The following is a 19,420-nucleotide window of genomic DNA, read 5'->3' on the forward strand; positions in this document are numbered from 1 at the left end:
GTAGGGAATGCTTTTCGGAGATCAGTTTCTGGCCAGGATGTGCTGCGACAAACAGTCACAGACGTACAATTACCCAAAAAAAAAATGACGTAAGAAACGGTTATCATCGCGATGTTTTATCGTTATCGCCGTGGTACCACAAAATATCGCGATAAAACTCTCAAGTCCGTGTCTCTCAGCCCCAGAACGTGCATGTAGCAGCGAGACTAGCTGACCAGATGTGCTTCAGTCCCACTCGGGTTGCTAGGTAACGGGCAGGGCTTGGCTGGGGTTGCTAGGCAACAGAGCCCTTCCGATGTGACTTAAAGGGGCAGTATCGTGTGTTTTCCAGGCGCATGTAGCACCATTTAAAGTATCTGTGTCAACTTCAGTTGTTTAAGAAATGCTGTGCACTGCAAAAACACAAAATCTTACCAAGTAATTTTGTCCTAGTTTCTAGTGCAAATACCTTAGTACACATGAAATTAAAAAAAAAATATAATTTAAAAGTAACTTTTCAGCAAGATGTAGAGACTTCTTTAAAGTCGGTATTTCCTTAGTATTGATGGGAAAAGTGCTACTTCCTTTGGCAGATAAATTAACTTAAAACTTGGGAAAATATCTTGGAATAAGTGAAATAATCCGCCAGTGGAACTTTTTCATCAATTTTAAGGAATTAGTTACTTAAACTAATGTATATTTGAAATGTACTGAGATATTTTCACTGGAATTAAGTTTTTTGCAGTGTATATATCAAGTATGACCTAAATCAAAACTGTACTTTCCAATGTAAAACTTAAAAATTGTGTTTCAGAAGCAGTTCTGCCTTTAAAGTTGGTGAAATTTGTTCATTCTGATTGTGCCGGTCGGTTTTTCCGTCGTTTCGGTTTCGGTTTCCTCAAAGGGAAGCGGCTGACGGGCTAAACGCCGAGGCTGATTATCCGAGTGAGTCACGGATGACCTTTGGAGATCTCCGAGAGGTCGCCGCCGCCGCCATGTGACAGCGATTATGCTGTCATAAAGGCCAGCGGTTCCCAACCGTGTTTGACTTTCTAGAGCCCTGAGGTCGCGCCGAGTCCAAGTCCCCCTGCTAGGAGGCAGAAAGGCTGGTTGTGTGTTTCCAGCACCTATTTAAAGGTCAAGAGGTGACGGCGCAAATTAGGCTTTCTTGACGTATCTAACTGGAAATTACACCTTAAAAATAATCCAGATCATAACAAATATTATCCCTGCGGCTTTCAGGGTCTTCTCCAATAAGTGGAAACATGCAACCTATATTCCAATTGTACTGGAATTTAACTTTGTTTTGTGTTTTTTGAGTGAGCATTTCCTGAGTTACATGGATTTTCTCATCTTCAATAACATCAAAAAGAAACGGAGGCCGTGTCGGCGATGAGCTGCTGCGCTACACGGCACAGCTGCTAGCAAAGATGGATCCAAAAAGCCCCAAAAACAGGATTTTTTTTTAGTTTTGTTTTCACTTGGAAACGGCTCTGATTAATGCTGACTGGCAGAAAAAGGCAGATTTTCTGTCTCATTTCTCTCCATGTAACCAGGAGATGCTGTCGCTCAGGAATTAGCTCTCAGTGTCGCGTCAGCAAGGCGAACTGGGTGAAACGGTGAAAACATTATTTCAGATGACCTCCGGAGAATCGGGGATTTTATTTGGCTGCGTCGGAGGCGAGCGTTGCCCGAACCTCTGGAGCTCCAGAGACGAGACTTTAGCTTCAGCTGTGGGAAGAAAAGAGGGAAATCTGGCTGCAGGATTCCTCTAAAACTGGGATTTTTAGGGGAAATGATGTCACTTTCAGATGAGTCACGTTGTTTATGTTGGACGTTTTGTGGCTTATGAAGCTGCGGCGCTTTTCCTCTGATAGCAGATTTCAGACTGAGGGTTCAAAACCAGCGTTTTCAGATCATCTCAGAGGTTTTTGAGGAAAAAAGTGGAATTTTCTGAGCTTTTTCTTGCAGAATTTCGGTTTTTAAGCTTCAAAATTTCCAAGGCTTTTCTAGAATTTTTTATTTTTTTTTTTTTAAGATTAATCTCAAAAATATTTTTTTTCTAGGGAATTTTCAACTGTTGAAACTCAGAAGTTTCTTTTCTCAAAACTTCTGAGATTAATGTCAAAATTTCATTTTTTTTTTTTTAGCAAATCTTTTGACTTTTGAAGGTTTTTCAGAAATTTAGCTCAAATTTTCCGAGATTTTTAGCAGAAATTTACTCTTTTCCAAATTTTCTTTATTTTTTTTTTATCAAATCTTCAACTTTGAAAATTTCCTCTTTTTATCCTAACAAAAAAAATCTGAGATTAATAAAAAAAAAAGTCTAACAACTTTTTGACTTTTCACATTCAGACATTTCCATGTTTTTCCTTAAAAAATGAGATTTTTGCCAGAAATGTTTTCCTCTTTTCAACGTTTTTTTTCTTTCAAATGATCAACTTTTCAATCTCAGAAAAATTATTGTTTTTCTGGAAAATTTCTGAGTATTTTGGTCCTTTTTGCTGCTCTTAGTATTATTATTTTCTCCCTACATCGGCCCAAATACGCCGTCGTACAAACCTACTTTACAGAAGGAGCAGCCTTGTAATTAATCGGTTGCTCCACTTTTTTATTAGGGAATTTTCAACTGTTGAAACTCAGAAATTTTCTTGTTTCTTTTCTCAAAAGCTTCTGAGATTAATGTCAAAACTTCATTTTTTTCTAGCAAATTTTTTGACTTTTGAAGGTTTTTCTGAAATTTAGCTAAAATTTTCCGAGATTTTTAGCAGAAATTTGCTCTTTTCCAAATTTTCTTTATTTTTTTTTATCAAATCTTCAACTTTGAAAATTTCCTCTTTTTATCCTAACAAAAAATCAGAGATTAATAAAAAAAAAAGTCTAACAACTTTTTGACTTTTCATATTCAGACATTTCCATGTTTTTCCTTAAAAAATGAGATTTTTGCCAGAAATGTTTTCCTCTTTTCAAAGTTTTTTTTCTTTAAAATTTGGTCCTTTTTGCTGCTCTTAGTATTATTATTTTTCTCCCTACATCGGCCCAAATACGCCGTCGTACAAACCTACTTTTCAGAAGGAGCAGCTTTGAAATTAATCGGTTGCTCGACTCCAGTCCTGGAGAAATGTCATCCTCTCTCCGCCTGAACCAAACGAACGGCTCGTTTTGAGTGCCTGGATGAGGGAATCGAACCGTCTCATGCAGGTACGTCGGGGGAAGCTGCAGGTTTTGGGCATCCCTGGGTACGAAGTGTTTCCTCTGACTGAAACGTGTCTACATGCCTCTGCTGACCACATTCCTAAACACGGCAGAACCGCCTGACCAAAGACGACAATGAGCCTCACCACTTCACAGCAACGTGCTGTAAACATGGAGGACTCTAAACACGACTCATCGGACAGGAAATCTGTCACTGATGCCCAAACGGCGCGAGACCAAAACAGTTTATCTGTGCCAACTTTAAATAGAGCCTTTATCTGGCAGGTGCGTGAAAAGTTCTGACTTTTTTAAGCAAAATCTTTACCAAAGTCGCATCAAATGATCTTAACAAGGTGTTTTACTGTTAATCTGATCTATTTATTCAGCCAAAGTTTTGAGACTGAAGGACATTTTGATTTTCACAAACTTTACCAAGCATCTGGCGAGTTTAAAGCTACAGTACGTAGCATAGGCTGCTGTGAATGAACCGACACAGATGTCAAATTTTATTAAAAGTTTACAAAACACTAAGTAAATCAGCGCTTCAGCTGAAGTAATCACATGTTTAGTTCTGTAAGACATGAGGGGAAGAATTAGACAAACAACGGCTAGAAAATCATACCTTTGAGAGATTACAATTAGCTTGTAAAGTATAGAAAAGAGTGGATGGAGCGGCTAACTGATTGATGAATTATTAGCAGTCGATAATCAGAGCTTCAACACAGATGTAAAACCGAAAGTTAGCAACACATCCAAGTAAATTAGCGCCTGAGAATTTATTTTAAAAAATACATTTTTGTGGAAGCTAATTGTGCTAAACGTTTTCAAAATTAGCAGAATGCTAACTGAACAATTAGCTCTGCTATTAGCACATGATGGGATTAGTGCTCCCACCGCTGGTTAAAATAAGAACCGCACAAAGTATTAATATATTATCATATGTTTGCTCCGGTAAGACAGAAAAGCAAGAATTAGCATAAAAAGTGCCTTGCTAACAGCTAGGAAATAATATTTAGAGAGATTACAATTAGCTTGTAGAGCATAGAAAAGAGAAACAACTGACTAATTAACGAATACTCAGTTGATAATCAAAACTTCAACACAAACATCACACTTGATTCAACTGAAAAGTTTATAAAACAACCAAGTAACTTAGTAGAAGCTAAGTGGGCTAAAAGTTATCAAAGTTAGTGAAAGTGCTAACCTAAAAATTTGCTCTACAATTTGTGCATTGAGTAGAAGTTTGCTGGCAACTTCCTGATTCCTTCAGTAGTTAAAGTGTCTCTGTCTGTTCAGGGTTTCATTTCTTTAAATCTACTATAATTGTTTAGAGATTTTAGCGTAAGCTAAGCTAACCAACCTGATGGACTTTATTTTGGTTTGGTTTAGATGTGCGCTCATGGCAGTGGATGGATGGTGTCCCTGCATGCAGCTGCTGCTGCTGCACCTCTGGAAACAGGGATTAAATTGTTAGAAAATATGGGGTGATTGATGGAAGTGAAAAAGTGAGAACCCCCAGAGAAACCAGGAGAGGAAACACGAACCGTCGTCGGGGTCAGCCAGACTTCATGGTGAGCTCACGCTCCAGCAGAGGTTCAATAATGTTTGTCTGAGCGCTTTTTAATTTTACATGGGAGACGGGAACTGTTTTGGTCACTTACTTTTGCTTCAACAGTATATCTTCCAACCCGGGAATGCGGCGGCTGTCCAGACGTTTCTGCCAAGAAAAATGAGAAAATCATCTGAGCAAAATATCCAACTTCCAAACTTTGTCACATCTGGATTTTTCTCTTAAAGAAATATTATTCATAGAAATGCTGTGAATTAAGGTAATTACCTTCACTCAAATGCCTTTGTGTTTTACACGCAGCTAAATTTAGTTAGGAAAGATCAAGTTTAGTCCAAAGTGTAGAATCTCAGGGGTCAAATGTGTAACAGGAGACATAAATCATGCAGGTGTCTCTGCTTCAGAGGATCGGAGAGAAATGTAAAGAAAACTTAGATTTTATTGCCGCATTATGAATGAATCAGGACGTTATAAATCATTCTTTCTTTTTCATTCAGTGTTTAAAGTGTCCAGATAGTCAGAAAACTGAGCTCAAGTTGCGCTGGAAGGAGTTAGCCTAAAGTAGCATCTCAATGCTAACATGTAGCGGCGGCACGGACATGCTAACGTTAGCATTTCTGAAGAAGTTCCCTTTTCACCAATCTGATGGTTGAATACATTGAATAACAGATTAAAAACAATATTTTTTTATGTATGTTTATTTACATATTTAGCAACAAAAATTGTTTTTTTTTATTGAAAATGTTTCTTATTTTGTCCATATACTGTTTTGGATTTATAACAACTAACTAATTAATGACACATCAATTAACTCAATAAAAATTTAATCTAGACTCACCATAACTAACATGTACCCTGAAACTGGTCTGCACTGCAAAAACACAAAATATTACCAAGAACTTTTATCTAGTTTATTTTTCAAATATCATACTTGAAATAAGACAAAACTAACTTACAGGTTGCCTTTCAAAAACATAGGAACTTGTTTTAAGTAAATAATTATTTCAAAAACCCTAGATCCATTGGTCAATTATTTCACTAAAAGCAAAATAAATTTTTTTCTATTATAAGTGAAATTATTGACTTAAAACAAGAACAGTTACAGAAAAGTTACTTATAAATTAGTTTAGTTCTACCTCAAGTGCTCTAAGATATTTGCACTAGAAACTAGACCAAATTCACCTGGTAAGATTTTGAGTTTTTGCAGTGTAACGACTGTTTCAGTCTGGGTTTTATGAGTTGCAGTACCTTGATGTGAGCTAAAGGAGGCAGTGTGGTCAAGCAGGAGACATTGTGATGCAGCGTAACGCCAGCCACCTGCCCGAAGTAGTGAATAAATACACCGACTGAACGGAGACTTTCACTTTTTAAACAACAGCGCAGCAGAAAGGACAGAAACGCGTAAATAAACAGACTCCCCACCCCGAAGCAGAGCGGGTTTCATTTAATCCACATGCATCAGAAAGCAGCTCCGTTTTATTGAAACCTGTTACTGGCGTGCCAAGATTACACTAAACAACAACAAGCCGTCTCTCTCTCTCTCCCCCTGGAAGCCAATAAAACTCCGACAACAAACACTTGGCTCGCCTACAGAGCTGTTAGGAGCCACAGAGTTTGGGCACTAATGATACTCGGTACCTATCAAAGACTATTAAAGTAAACAATGAAACAAATAAAAGAGGAAAAGAAAGATGAGGGGAGGAAAGCAGAGGGTGGGAGAATATCTGGGAGCTGACTCAGTTTTAGGTAGCCTGAGATGTCGTATACCTGCTGCACTGCAAAAACACAAACTCTTACCAAGTACTGCTGGGCCAGGTTCTGGTTCAAATACATCAGGACACTGAAAATAAGACGCAACTAATTACAAGTAACGTTTGGGGAAAAAAAAAAAAAGGAACTTTATGGAAGTAAATATGTGCCATCAGGATTTGAATAAAAAAATGCATCTGAAATTTATTTGAATGTTGTATATTTGTGCTTACTTGTACAAATAATGACACTAAAAATTTTTTTTAGGTCAAAAATATATTCTGAATTAATTTTGAAATTGAAAAAGTAAGCACAAATATACAACATTCAAATTTCAGATGCATTTTTTTATTCAAATCCTGATGGCACATATTTACTTCCATAAAACTTGATTTAAGTCAGTAATTCCTTAATATTGATTTTAAAAAAGCGCTACTCCCACTGACATATTAATTGACTTGAAACATGAGAAAAGTCTTGTTTTAAGTGGATAATTTCCCGATGGAACTAGAACTCGGTTGCTAGGTGACGGCTGGGCGTGGCTCCCGTTGCTAGGTGACGGCTGGGCGTGGCTCCCGTTGCCAGGTGACGGCTGGGCGTGGCTCCCGTTGCTCCAGTGGAACTAGAACTTTTTCATCAATATTAAGGAATAATTAACTTAAAACAAGGCTGCTGTATCGTCATGACAACTAATTAGTAAGTTAGTTTTGTCTTATTTAAAGTGTACTACACTGCAAAAAACACAAAATCTTATCAAGTAGTTTTGTTTAGTTTCTAGTTCAAATGTTTTAGTTTGCTTTAAGTAAAACAAAACGTCATTACGATGAACTTATCAGCAAAATATAAGAGATTGTTTTTAGTAAATCATTCCTTTAATATCACTAAAAAAATTATTTAACTTACAGATGAGATAAAAGTCAGCCAGTAGATCCAGTAAAATCCGTATTAAGGAATTATTGACCTAAAAAACGACGACTTGTAAGTTAGCTTTGTCTTATTTCAAGCCTTTTTTCACGGAACAAAACTTGTTTATGTTTTTCTCACTGCAAAAACTGAAAATCTTACCAATTATTTTGGTCTCAGTACACTTGAAATAAGAGAAAAGTAACTCCAGAAAGAAACTGACGCTTGTTTTGAGTCATTAATTCTTTAAAATTGATGAAAAAGTAGCAGTTCTGGTCCTTTATGTCACGTATAACAAGACATTTTCCTCATGTTATAAAGGAAATAATCTTTTTTTAAAAAACTTAAAATAAGCTCCTATGTCTTGCTGAGAAGTTACTTTAAGTCAGTTTTTACTTTTTCAAGTGTACTTGGAGTTAAATTACTTGGTAAGATCTTAGGTTTTGCAGTGTGAGGAACTTGCTTTGCTAGAAAACTGTAAACTCTTCCATTTGCACGAATCCCTGCCAGACGTTCTTCGGGACTTTCTGCGATTTCCCGTCTGAAATCCAGGACTCTGGTCACACCTGAGTGACTCTGGGACAGAGCCGGTCCGGTCTGCCTCGCCGGCGTTTCTGCGGCTCCGTGCCCAGGAAGCCCGCTAATCCCTTTGTCCGAATGCATGTATGCAGCTGACGGCGCTTTGTGACCTCCTGGGGCCACGAGAGGTCACTCGAGCAGATAGAGAGCTGCAGCTGGTACAACACGCGATGTGGGAAAACCTTCAGCGAAAAGGACAAAAAGAGGAATTCGAAACAGCAAAAACACAACAGTTTACCTCTGCAAATATCTTAGGACACTTCAAATTAGACTGAAAGTTAAAAGTAACTTTTCAGTAAAATACAGGAGCTTTTTTAGGTTTATAAATTTGTATATTGATGAAAAGGTTCTAGATGCAGTAGCAGATCTTTTCACTCATAAAAAGACATTTTTCTCATCTTATAAGTGAAATAATCTGCCAATGGAGCTACTAATTTGCCTTAAACCAGCTTATATTTCTTGCTGAAAAGTTCCTTGCAAGTCAGTTTTATTTTATTTCAAGCCTCCTAAGAAACTGGACCAAAACACTTGGTCAGGTTTTGTGTTTTTGCAGTGAAAAAATGAAAGTGATGTTCCATCAAATCACAGAAAGTCCTGGAGAACGTCTGGCGTCTGCTTATTCAGTTAGAAGAGTTTACAGTTTCCTAGCAAAACAAACTCCACACACTGTAAAAAACACAAACATCACCCAAGCAATTGTTGTCTAGTTTCTGTTGCAAATATTTCTGTTCACTTCAGATAAGACAAAACTAACTTACAAGTAACTTTTCTGCAACATATAGGTGTTTAAGTCAATAATTATGTAATATTGATAGACGTTTAGTGTTTACAGCAGGACATTTTTCCCTTGTTATCAGTTAAATAATCTGCCAGTGGAACTATGCTTTTAAAAAAAATACATATTAATGAATTATTGATTTAAAAGAAGCTGATATATCTTGTAGTAAGTTCACACTGCAACCTGAAGTGACTCAATTCCGAATTTTTTGCCGGGTCCGTTCACACTGCAGGTAAATGCGACCGGTATGTGTTCTGCAGTGTAAACGGGCAAACGACCTGAAGTGCCCCGCATGCGCAGTAGAGGGCGCCATAGCGTCAGCGTTCTCAGTGTTCTGCCAACCGCCATAAAAAGAAGAAGAAGAAGAGCTCAGTGTTTGCGGAAGTAAACATGGAGGCTAACGGTGTAGCTTAGCTTATATATTTGAAGTTGTTGTCCAACCGGAGCAGCAAATTAACAACTTAATCCTCATATAATCCGTCATAGTTGTTGTTTTTCTTCCCTCTTGCCCGTATCAGGAGCAGAATAATGAGATTTGTTGAGAATCAGTGACGTTCAGTTCGGATGAACGTCACTGATTATGGTCGCATTTGAATCGGATACGTATCGGATATGGATCACATTCGAAAAATAATCCGACCTGTGCTGCTCACACTGCCATGAAAAGATCGGATTCAGGTCGCATTACGTCAAAGAAATCGGAATTGGGTCACTTCAGATTGCAGTGTAAACGCACCCTTAGTTTTGTCTTATTTAAAGTATACTAAGATATTTGCACAGGAAAGTATACTTGGTAAGATTGTTGTGTTTTTGCAGTGAAAAAATGAAAGTGGTGTTCCTGGTACAGTCCAGACCTTCACCTCCATTACACCATCACCAGAAAGCTGTGAAGAAACGCAGAGCTACTACCTCACGCATGTAACCCCAAGAAAGCCCTTGTCATCTTTCATCCCACACCTCCGAATTGCCTTCATTTTCTGGAGGCCCATAAATTGGCTCTTATTGTCCCATAAATGGCTCCTTTTGGGGTGGGATTTATAGTCCGGGGTGGCAATAGGGTGTGCAGGAGGGGAAGAGAGGGAGTATAAAATCCACCTTTTGATGTCTTCGCTGCTGAACAGCAACACATGCTGCACCGTCCCTTCACCACACGCTGCTCGGCTTTTGATTCCCTCACAAGGAGGCACATTAAATATATGAAGGCGCATTTCTGCTGTCGTTCAGTCATGAGAAGCAACGGCTGAAAGGGAGTGGAGGGCCTACGTTAAGATGTGCCACTTCCTCAGCTGTGATTAAAGCGATCGGTGCAGGGGTTCTGCAGAAGTCGTGTTTGCTACACCCCTTCTCCTGACCTTTTAAAATGAGGGATTACCGTCAAAGCGCCGCAGCAACCCAACCTGCAAGAGCCTGGGTGGTATTCTGTTCCTCAAGCTTGAGGAATATTTTGTTTTAGTCAAAAGCTGTTACGGACAGAGATTTATCTTATAAGTTGTTCAATCTGATATTATTTGCTTAATGAGACGTTACACAGCAAACGGTGTGTTTGATTATTCACTAGTTTATTTGCTCTAGAAATTATATCAATAATACTTGGCAAAATGTGTGTTTTTTTGCAGTTTAGGGTTAACAGTACTGACCCAAGACGCAGAGAAAATTAAAACAAGATGTTTATGGTAAGATTTAATTCTTTTAATACAAAGTGTAAAAATAAGGTTGTACCTAAAAACATATTTATGAAAGAATCTCAAATCTCGTTGACTACGATTCAGAATCGATATAAAACGTCCCAAAATTGATAATTATAAAAAACAAAAACACTAACTGTTGGTTTTTGTAACTATGCGGGACGTCCTGACGTCACCAGGCAGCCTATAATGGAACGTACGCATGCGCAGAAAGAACCGCAACAAAAAGGAAAGAGCGAGAGGTTGAACCGGCGTCGTCTTCGTTGAGGGCAAACATTCGGACTATTTTTTACTTTTTTTGTTTACTAACTTCTGAAGAAGATCGAGTTTGACCGTGTGCAAGGTTCGCAAAACGGAGCTGGAGCATTTCGGGAACACAAACATGAGGAGCCAAGCAACAGCTAAACTAAGCTAAGCTAAGGTACGTCACACCATAGACGTCACACCCCACGCTATGCGAAGCGCTCTGTGATTGGTCAGAAGTTTGTTGCCGTGTTTTACAGCAATGTTGATATTTCGCTTCACACCAATATGGCACTTTTATGCGATACGGCGAGAAATTATGTACATTAGCGCGATTCTTCACTAAATAACTACAAAAATGGTCAAACGGTTTAAAACTCCTGGATGGAAAATGCAACGTCGTCGTCCAATGAGGTGGCTAGTAATTCCATCTAAGCATGCATTAATATTTAAACTTACTAAATGTGAAAAAGACACTTTAATGTCGCCATTTGTCATTCTTGTAAAACACAAGAGATTGCGCATTGTGGATTATTGCTTTCCGGATTTCCTCCAGAAATCTAGAGTGGTGGCGACGCTACGGCAGTTCACCAGTTACCCCAGGGTGTTTTTTATTTTTACTGAAAAAATATTAAAAGTTGACAGGAAAATTTTTAATAAAACATCAACAACAAAGAAAATACAATGGCGGATTAAATAAAACTAATATTTCTGTAAGTTGTGTACATGCATAATCAAATGTCATTATGTTTTAAATAGACAATTGTCTGCTGAAGATGACTTTTATATAAACCTAGTTTAACCTGTCTGCTTAGTGTTACTGACGTATTTAAAAAATATACATGTAAAATGAACAAAATTACCTCAGCCTGTTGGGGTGGCAAGTGAAACCTGGTGGCCCGCCAGGCTTATCGTACCCTGAGGGAAACCCTGGTAAGTGAAACCGGGTGGCCCGCCAGGCTTATCGTACCCTGAGGGAAACCCTGGTAAGTGAAACCTTGTGGCCCGCCAGACTTATCGTACCCTGAGGGAAACCCTGGTAAGTGAAACCTGGTGGCCCGCCAGGCTTATCATACCCCGAGGGAAACCCTGGTAAGTGAAACCTTGTGGCCCGCCAGACTTATCGTACCCTGAGGGAAACCCTGGTAAGTGAAACCTTGTGGCCCGCCAGACTTATCGTACCCTGAGGGAAACCCTGTTAAGTGAAACCTGGTGGCCCGCCAGGCTTATCGTACCCCGAGGGAAACCCTGGTAAGTGAAACCCTGGTAAGTGAAACCTGATGGCCTGCCAGGCTGATCGTACCCTGAGGGAAACCCTGGTAAGTGAAACCTTGTGGCCCGCCAGACTTATCGTACCCTGAGGGAAACCCTGGTAAGTGAAACCTGGTGGCCCGCCAGGCTTATCGTACCCTGAGGGAAACCCTGGTAAGTGAAACCTTGTGGCCCGCCAGGCTTATCGTACCCTGAGGGAAACCCTGGTAAGTGAAACCTTGTGGCCCGCCAGGCTTATCGTACCCTGAGGGAAACCCTGGTAAGTGAAACCTGGTGGCCCGCCTGGCTGATCGTACCCTGAGGGAAACGCTGGTAAGTGAAACCTTGTGGCCCGCCAGACTTATCGTACCCTGAGGGAAACCCTGTTAAGTGAAACCTGGTGGCCCGCCAGGCTTATCGTACCCTGAGGGAAACCCTGGTAAGTGAAACCTGGTGGCCCGCCAGGCTTATCGTACCCTGAGGGAAACCCTGATAAGTGAAACCTGGTGGCCCGCCAGGCTTATCGTACCCTGAGGGAAACCCTGGTAAGTGAAACCTGGAGGCCCGCCAGGCTTATCGTACCCTGAGGGAAACCCTGGTAAGTGAAACCCTGGTAAGTGAAACCTTGTGGCCCGCCAGGCTGATCGTACCCTGAAATTGATTTAAAGAAACTCAGTGTTTGAGCTGTTTTTCTGGAAGTTTATTCCACATTCGAAGAGCATAAAAACTGAATTCTCGGGTGTGCTGTGGCGGCGCAGGGGTTAAGCACAACCCACATATGGGTTGTGCTTAACCCATATGTGGTAGCCATTAAAAACATGGCTACCAGGTGTAACATGTCTTCCCCCTTCTCTCATTATCCACTTTCCTGTCAATTAACTATCAAATAAAGGCCACTAGAGCCAAAAAAATCTTTAAAAAACAAACAAACAACTGAATTCTGCTTCCCCATGTTTGGTTCTGGTTCTGGAGATGTAAAGCAGACCAGAACCAGAAGGCCTGAGGGGTCTAAGAAACGTGAGTTTGTTCATGCGACGTCATTAAAAACATGGCTACCAGGTGTAACATCTGGTTGTTGGTCACGTGACTCGTGCTGCGAAAAAAGTGTTTTGTGAAATGAACCAATTTCTAGAGCAAAAACTTTCTATGTCCAATGATCAAACTTATTGTCGAAATGTCAAATTGCTCAATTGTTCGGTCAATGGAAAGGCAGTTGGTGTCGAATGCTGCGTTGAGGTCCAACCGTCTGCATTTAGTGTTCAGATTTCTCGTTGGCTTGTTGCTCGTCTGTTTTGTTGACGTTTGCTCCCATCAATTCTCTTTATCCTCTTATCTTCGTACGAATCGTTCACAGTCCATCGCCTCGCTGCCTTTCCGGTTGTTTTCTTTCTGCCCTTCGGTTCTTTTTGTGCTCACTTCTTTCTCTCTTTCTGGAGCTGATGATCCAGGTGATAGTGACACAGCCTGCTGTATGCCAGTTACCACAGTGTTGACAGCTGGCAGCCCAGGTGCACATGCAGCTGGGAAGACTTTGAATCTGTGTGTGTGTGTGTGTGTTGTACGTATCGGGGAAAAGGGGAACACAGGTGTGATTGTGGTGGAGGGAGCGTGGGAGAACGGCAAGCGACTGGAGAGCATAGAAAAGACTATTGGTAGTGACCTCTGACCTCTGAAGTCCCCCAGATAAAGCAACTCGGATGTGTTTGGACCTCTAGACGTTCATTCGTCACTTAAGAATCCGTCTTGGCGAGCCCAACTGAGTCGCGGCATGAATTCATGCTGGTTGGCTCTCAGATGACATCAGCTTCTTTAATTGAACTCTAAAAATGGTTGTGTGATGACTGGAAAGATAAAAAGTGAAATCCAGACAATTCACCGTCTCTTGGAAGTTTTTTTCTTTGCTGCTTCCTCGGTGAGTCAAAGCCAGTTGAGTCATGATGGCGCATTCTTCCTGCGGCGCACCTGCTGTCCGTTCCCTTCCTTTCTATTCTTTCGCACCCTTTCCTCTGGGAACATTCCAGGATACTCCGGTCCTGCACCTTCCCCTCTCCGCTCGCTCCCCCCCCCCCCCCCACACCCTCTCTTGAGAGCGGGAGGCCGCGTCGCCGTCACTCACCACCTGGTGATTACCGACACAAAGGGGGCCTTGGTGGAACCGGCCGCGGCCGCTCAACGTGCGCCACCGCTGGGGAGAGAGAATGGAGGAAAGTCCCTCACCTCGGCCGATTCTGCGCCGCTTTCCATCGCCCCCGCCTCCAGCGACGATGACAACTCTGTCAGTGTGGATTACGACAGTGCGGTGTGTGTCGGCACAAGCACCGACGGTGATTAAAGGCGTGCCGCCGCACCTCTGTCGACCCGTTCCTCTTTCAGCTCGCTCACTACTTTTCCCCCTAAACCAATTTTGAGATTGAAAAGCTTCTCTTGCTTTGCCAAACAGAACTCAGACTTTTTATGTTTTGTTTTATGTGGCTCCAATTAACCTTGTTAATGTCACGTTGAAGATGAAAGTGAAGCTCTTTATGGCAAACGGTACCTGAGAAGATTGTTTTTATGAGTACACCTAAATCTATGATTAAAACAGTAAAGACAATATGTGTTCTCCTCTTTACTTCCAAACTATCCATTATAGTCATAAAATTAAAAAGAAGAAAGAAAGTCACAGCTTACTAGCCATGTAGAGGAAACGGCAATAATGTGGAAGAACATGTTCCGGTCAGATGAACCAAAGCTGAACTTCTTGGCTTACGGTGCAGAAAACCAACGCTGCACTCAGCTTGGATGCACCATCACCACAGTGAAACATGGTGGTGGCTGCCTCATGCTGTGGGACTTGCTTTTCTTCTTGGCCAGGCTTGACTGTTAGAGACTTCAGAAGACCTGGGACTGGGTCAAAGTTCATCTTCAGGACAACCAATACATGAGATATAATGGATGGTTTAGATTAAAGCCTTTTCATGTGAGAATGGCCTAGTCAAAGTTCAGACAGACATTGCAAAGAAAATGGGTAAATCTTTCAGTATACAGGTGTGCAAAGCTGGTAGAGACATAGCCCAAAAACTTGCTAAAGTTGCATCAAAACCTGCTTCCATTACGAGTGTACATAAAACTTTAATTTTCCACTAATGTTGAAAAAACACAATTTCGCAATTGCTTTGTTAACATTGAATAAGAATATCATGAGAAACCATTCCGCTGCGTCATCCTCCAACTTCTTCCTGGTGTCTTCTTCTTCTTCATGGTTTCTGCCAGTAGTAACATCCTGTTGTTGGTCATGTGACATGTCTGATGCGAAAAAAGTTTCTACTGGAGTTTTGCAAAATATATTTTAATGTGGCCAAAAAAGATAAAATAAACCCACCTCATTCTAGCGCAAAAATGTTTATTTTTTCTTTTTTAATTGCCGTGTTTAAATTTATTTTTAAAATGTCAAATTGCGTTCCAGTGGAAACACAGCTAATTGTTCCCACAACAAATGTCTAAACTGTCTTACTCTCCTTCATTTTCACAGTTTCACTATTTTTTTGTTGATCCATAACATAAAAATCTCAGAAATATGTTGGAGTTTGTGGTTGTAACAGAATGTGGAAAAACTTTCAGGAGGTTTGGTACTTTTTTGAGGAAGAGAGCAGTGAAGGATTGTGGGAAGGGAAGGTGGAGGAGGTGCTGCTGGCTCTGGAGCAATCCTCATTTCATGGTGAGGTGTGGAGGCAGTGGGACAAATAAACTGATTTCATGGCGGAGTCAGAGGACGCCCTGAGGACGGACTGTTTGGCAGTAGCTCCGCAGTTTTTGATTCATTTTCAATCTACTGCAAGGTATCAGATTTAAAATGTTTCTGTCCGTTTTGTTGCACATTATCACTTAAACACATGAACCCTAAGAACATCACTGCCATCTCAGCTTCCATAAAGACATTGGCACAGTGGAAGACTGTGAAAGGTGACCTATTATGCTTCCTTGAACAGGTTAGGATATGTCTGTAGATGATACAAAACATGTTCATTACATTTTGTGCTCATAATCCCTGATGGATGAGGAGATTTTAGCCTGGTCAGTTCAGAATGAGCTGTTTTAGGGCCTCTGTCACTTTAAATCCAATTAAGCTCCTGCTGGCCACGCCCCCAACTCAATGTTTACACTCGCACATGAAAATATCTGCAAACGTGCAATTATACAACTGTACTGTCTTTTTGTCATTTTGTCGTTTCCAGCAGCCATTGTATAGCGAATGGAGTGGTAAAACCAGCTGACTAAACGTGTTGGAGCTCAGCTTGGCTCGCTTGGTAACAGGTGGAATTTCGCTGTGGTTGCTAGGTAACGGGCAGAATTCCACTGGGGTTGCTAGGCAACGGGTGGAATTTCGCTGGGGTTGCTAGGTAACGGGCAGAATTCCACTGGGGTTGCTAGGTAACGGGCAGAATTCCGCTGGGGTTGCTAGGTAGCGGGCGGAATTATGCTGGGGTTGCTAGGTAACGGGCAGAATTCCGCTGGGGTTGCTAGGTAACAGGGCAGGGCCTGCTGATTTGTGACGTTGCATTCCTGAGGCTTTTGAAATGTGTCATTTTCCATACACCAAAAAACATGAACTTATTGCCAAAGTTGCGTTCCAGTTGTACTCGGAACTGGGAAATTCCCACTTCCCAGGCGTGAAAATCCACTGGAACGCCTCTGACGTCAGATTTTCCACTGGGAAACGTCATGACTTGTAAGGTGCACGTCAATATGGCCGCTCCTCACGTCAACAGCAGTGCAAACATGATTATTTTACAAAGCACACTATGCAAAAATCTTGTCTTAAATCAATGTTACATGTATCGTCTTCAACCCTAAGCTGAAAAAAAATGTAAAGTGAAACTTGAAATGTATGGAAGAGCTACGGAAAGCCGTTTTTACGGGCGTCTCCGTGTTGAAACTCCAACTTCTGGGTCCAAACCAGGAACCTGGAACGCAGCGTTGGCTCCATCCGTCTTCCCATCAGCTGATCCAGATGCACATCCCACTTTTGAAAAGCGCAGATCATGTCTTTCTGCATTCTGACTCACTATTCCTGATCAACGTAACATTCTGAGATCTTGAGTGAAGAAGTGGAAATATCAGACTTCTCCCACCCAAACAGCCATCTTGGGAATTGCAGAGTCAGATTCTCCTTTGCACCTGCATTAGTTTACAGACATATTAACAAAGTTTCATGGACATTTACAATGATTTTGCCTTGCAGAAGGAACGCTTTTAAGCTTTTTTTTTTTTTTTACCTTCTTCTTTGATTGTGCATTACACACACTTTCCTCTGTGCTTCTCCTCTCAAGCCACTTTCCCCCCTAAGCTTCTTTCCTTCGCTCCGTTTCTCCCCGTTCTCTCCCTCCTTCTTGGCATCGGCGGCAGCATCTCTTTTAAGGCGCATGTCAAGGGAACTGTCTGCTGCTTTCAAAGGCCTTTGTGTCCAGCCTTTCTTCCCCTTAATTTGGTTTCCCTAAAACGCTTTCCCATAGCTCGGCTGTCTCGCCCCTTTCTCTCCCAGCCTTCCTTTCTCCTCTCAGCTCTTCCACCGTCTCGGCAGGAAATCGTTCCCAATGCATTTTACTAGAAATAAAACTGAAATATTGCTATTAAAACTCGCAAAGTGACTTTTGAATTAAGTAGTCATACTTGAATAATAGAATATTTGAGGATTATTGCTTAATAAATAAAAAACACTTTGGAGTTTTAAAAGGTTTAATTTTGACCAAAGGTGGGTAAAGTTCCCAAACTTTGTACTCAAGTAAGAGTAAAAAAAAAGTATTCGATAAAAAGTCGACTCAAGAAACTGAGTAACTGATTAAATTATCAACCGTTTAATATTTAAAAATTAATTCATCACAGTCCAAACTATAAAGTTGAGTGGAAATTTTGGTATTTTAAGGGCTAAAATTACAATAATTTATGTAAGTAACACAAAAATAACAAAATCAGGCAAAAGCAAATTTTTCATAATCAGTTTTTCAATAAAAAAAAACTTCAGAGGCTTTTAGCAGAAACTGCAGGTCTGGTGAGTTTTGGGTTTGTTTTTAATTTGGTGGATAGAAAATAATGAAACTTGCTTCATAATAAAATGACAGCGTAGTAAAAATACTTTATTTTTTCAAAAAGTTACTCAAGTAAATGTAATTGAGTAAAATAACTAGCGACAACATGCTAGCTAATGCTAAAACTGCAAATTAAATGCAGTAACCATGGCAACCGGCATACAACTAATTTTCATGACATTTCATTCAAATGTAAACACTAAAAACACTTTCCTGCTCTGAAAGCAGCTGCTTTCTTGATGAACCAACTGATGAAAATGATTTCTTACTGTTTTCAATTCAATACAACGTTTTGGATTTACAGTGTAGCGGTGAGGTGAGGAGCCCGGGCAGGTCGGCTCAACCAGGACTTTGTATTAAATTCATCTCTTTCCCAAATTGTTTCCAGCTTTCAGCCATCAAAACACTGTCACATCGAGTCTTCTCCATCCCTCCTAACACACACACACACACACACACACACACACACACACACACCTCCGTTCGTCAGTTCGGGGCTTTGCTTACATAAACAGAGAGAAAATGGGGGTGACTGCAGATCTGCGCGCTGACATTTCACGAGCTCTAACCCTGCGAGCTGCAGCGTTAGGAATAATTTAGGTGTAACTGGAAATATTTCTCATGATTTCACGCGTGGTTGAAAGTGGTAATCTGTTTGAAGTGGTGGCCTGTCTCATAAGCGGCTGCTTAAAATTAGCTTAACTCATTATGGAAAATGGGGAAATTACTTTAACCGTCCGTTCCCATTTATGGTAATTTCTTTTTTTCACAGTACGGGATGTTTTTTTTGTTTTTTTTTGGGACCAAAAACCTGAAAAGTGTGGCGTAAATTGAAGTCTTTCAGCACGTATCTGAGTCCTGCAACCTCGGAGATCTGTGATGTCTCTCTGGGGGAATCAAACCCTGAAGAGTTTTCCTAAAACTCGACTCCAAGGCCGCGGCTCTGGGTCCCCAGCTGTGAGCGGTTTGATGGCTGGCTGGGTTCAGACAGCAAAAACAACCTCTTCCCCCTGCATGTCAGGCCAAAGGTAAAAGGCTCTGCGAGTCAGCGAGGGGTCAGGAAGCAAAACCGCTCCTATTCTCCCGTCTGTGGCGAGGAGATGCTACGCCGGGTCACGCAGGGCCGCGCCTGGCTGTAGGGCCCGGTCCCAAAGTTGAAGGTCAATTAGAAGCAAATGGCCTCCGTCACATCCACCCTGTTGCACGCCTCCTTTGTATTTTCCTGAGTGTCTTAAGGACTTGATCTGACCCCGGCCGGCTCCCTCTCACTTCACATCGCTCAATAACAATCATCCATCTAAGAGGTCGTGAAATTGACTGAATCCGTCGGGAATGCGCCTGACGTGCTTTCAGAAAGCTGCTCCTGTCCCTGTAATGCAATCTCTTTGTTGATTCTGCAACAGTCTAGCTCCACTGAGGGGGGCAA

The 19,420-nt window shown here is 41.1% G+C and overlaps 1 long non-coding RNA gene across 2 annotated transcripts in view; it reads left to right on the top strand.

Annotated features, from left to right (window-relative positions):
- The first annotated feature begins 10,627 nt into the window (after positions 1 to 10,627).
- The window catches only part of LOC145549123 (uncharacterized), an 89,912-nt gene continuing 81,119 nt past the window's right edge, over positions 10,628 to 19,420 (top strand). The window contains exon 1 of one of the 2 annotated variants that reach the window (XR_014085087.1): positions 10,628 to 10,856. This is a non-coding gene — a long non-coding RNA (uncharacterized LOC145549123). The remainder of the gene's footprint in view (positions 10,857 to 19,420) is intronic. The other variant, XR_014085086.1, reaches the window with a different exon arrangement.

The sequence above is a fragment of the Poecilia reticulata genome, chromosome 19 (assembly GCF_904066995.2).
Source record: "Poecilia reticulata chromosome 19, P_reticulata-male-v2, whole genome shotgun sequence".
NCBI lineage: Eukaryota > Metazoa > Chordata > Actinopteri > Cyprinodontiformes > Poeciliidae > Poecilia > Poecilia reticulata.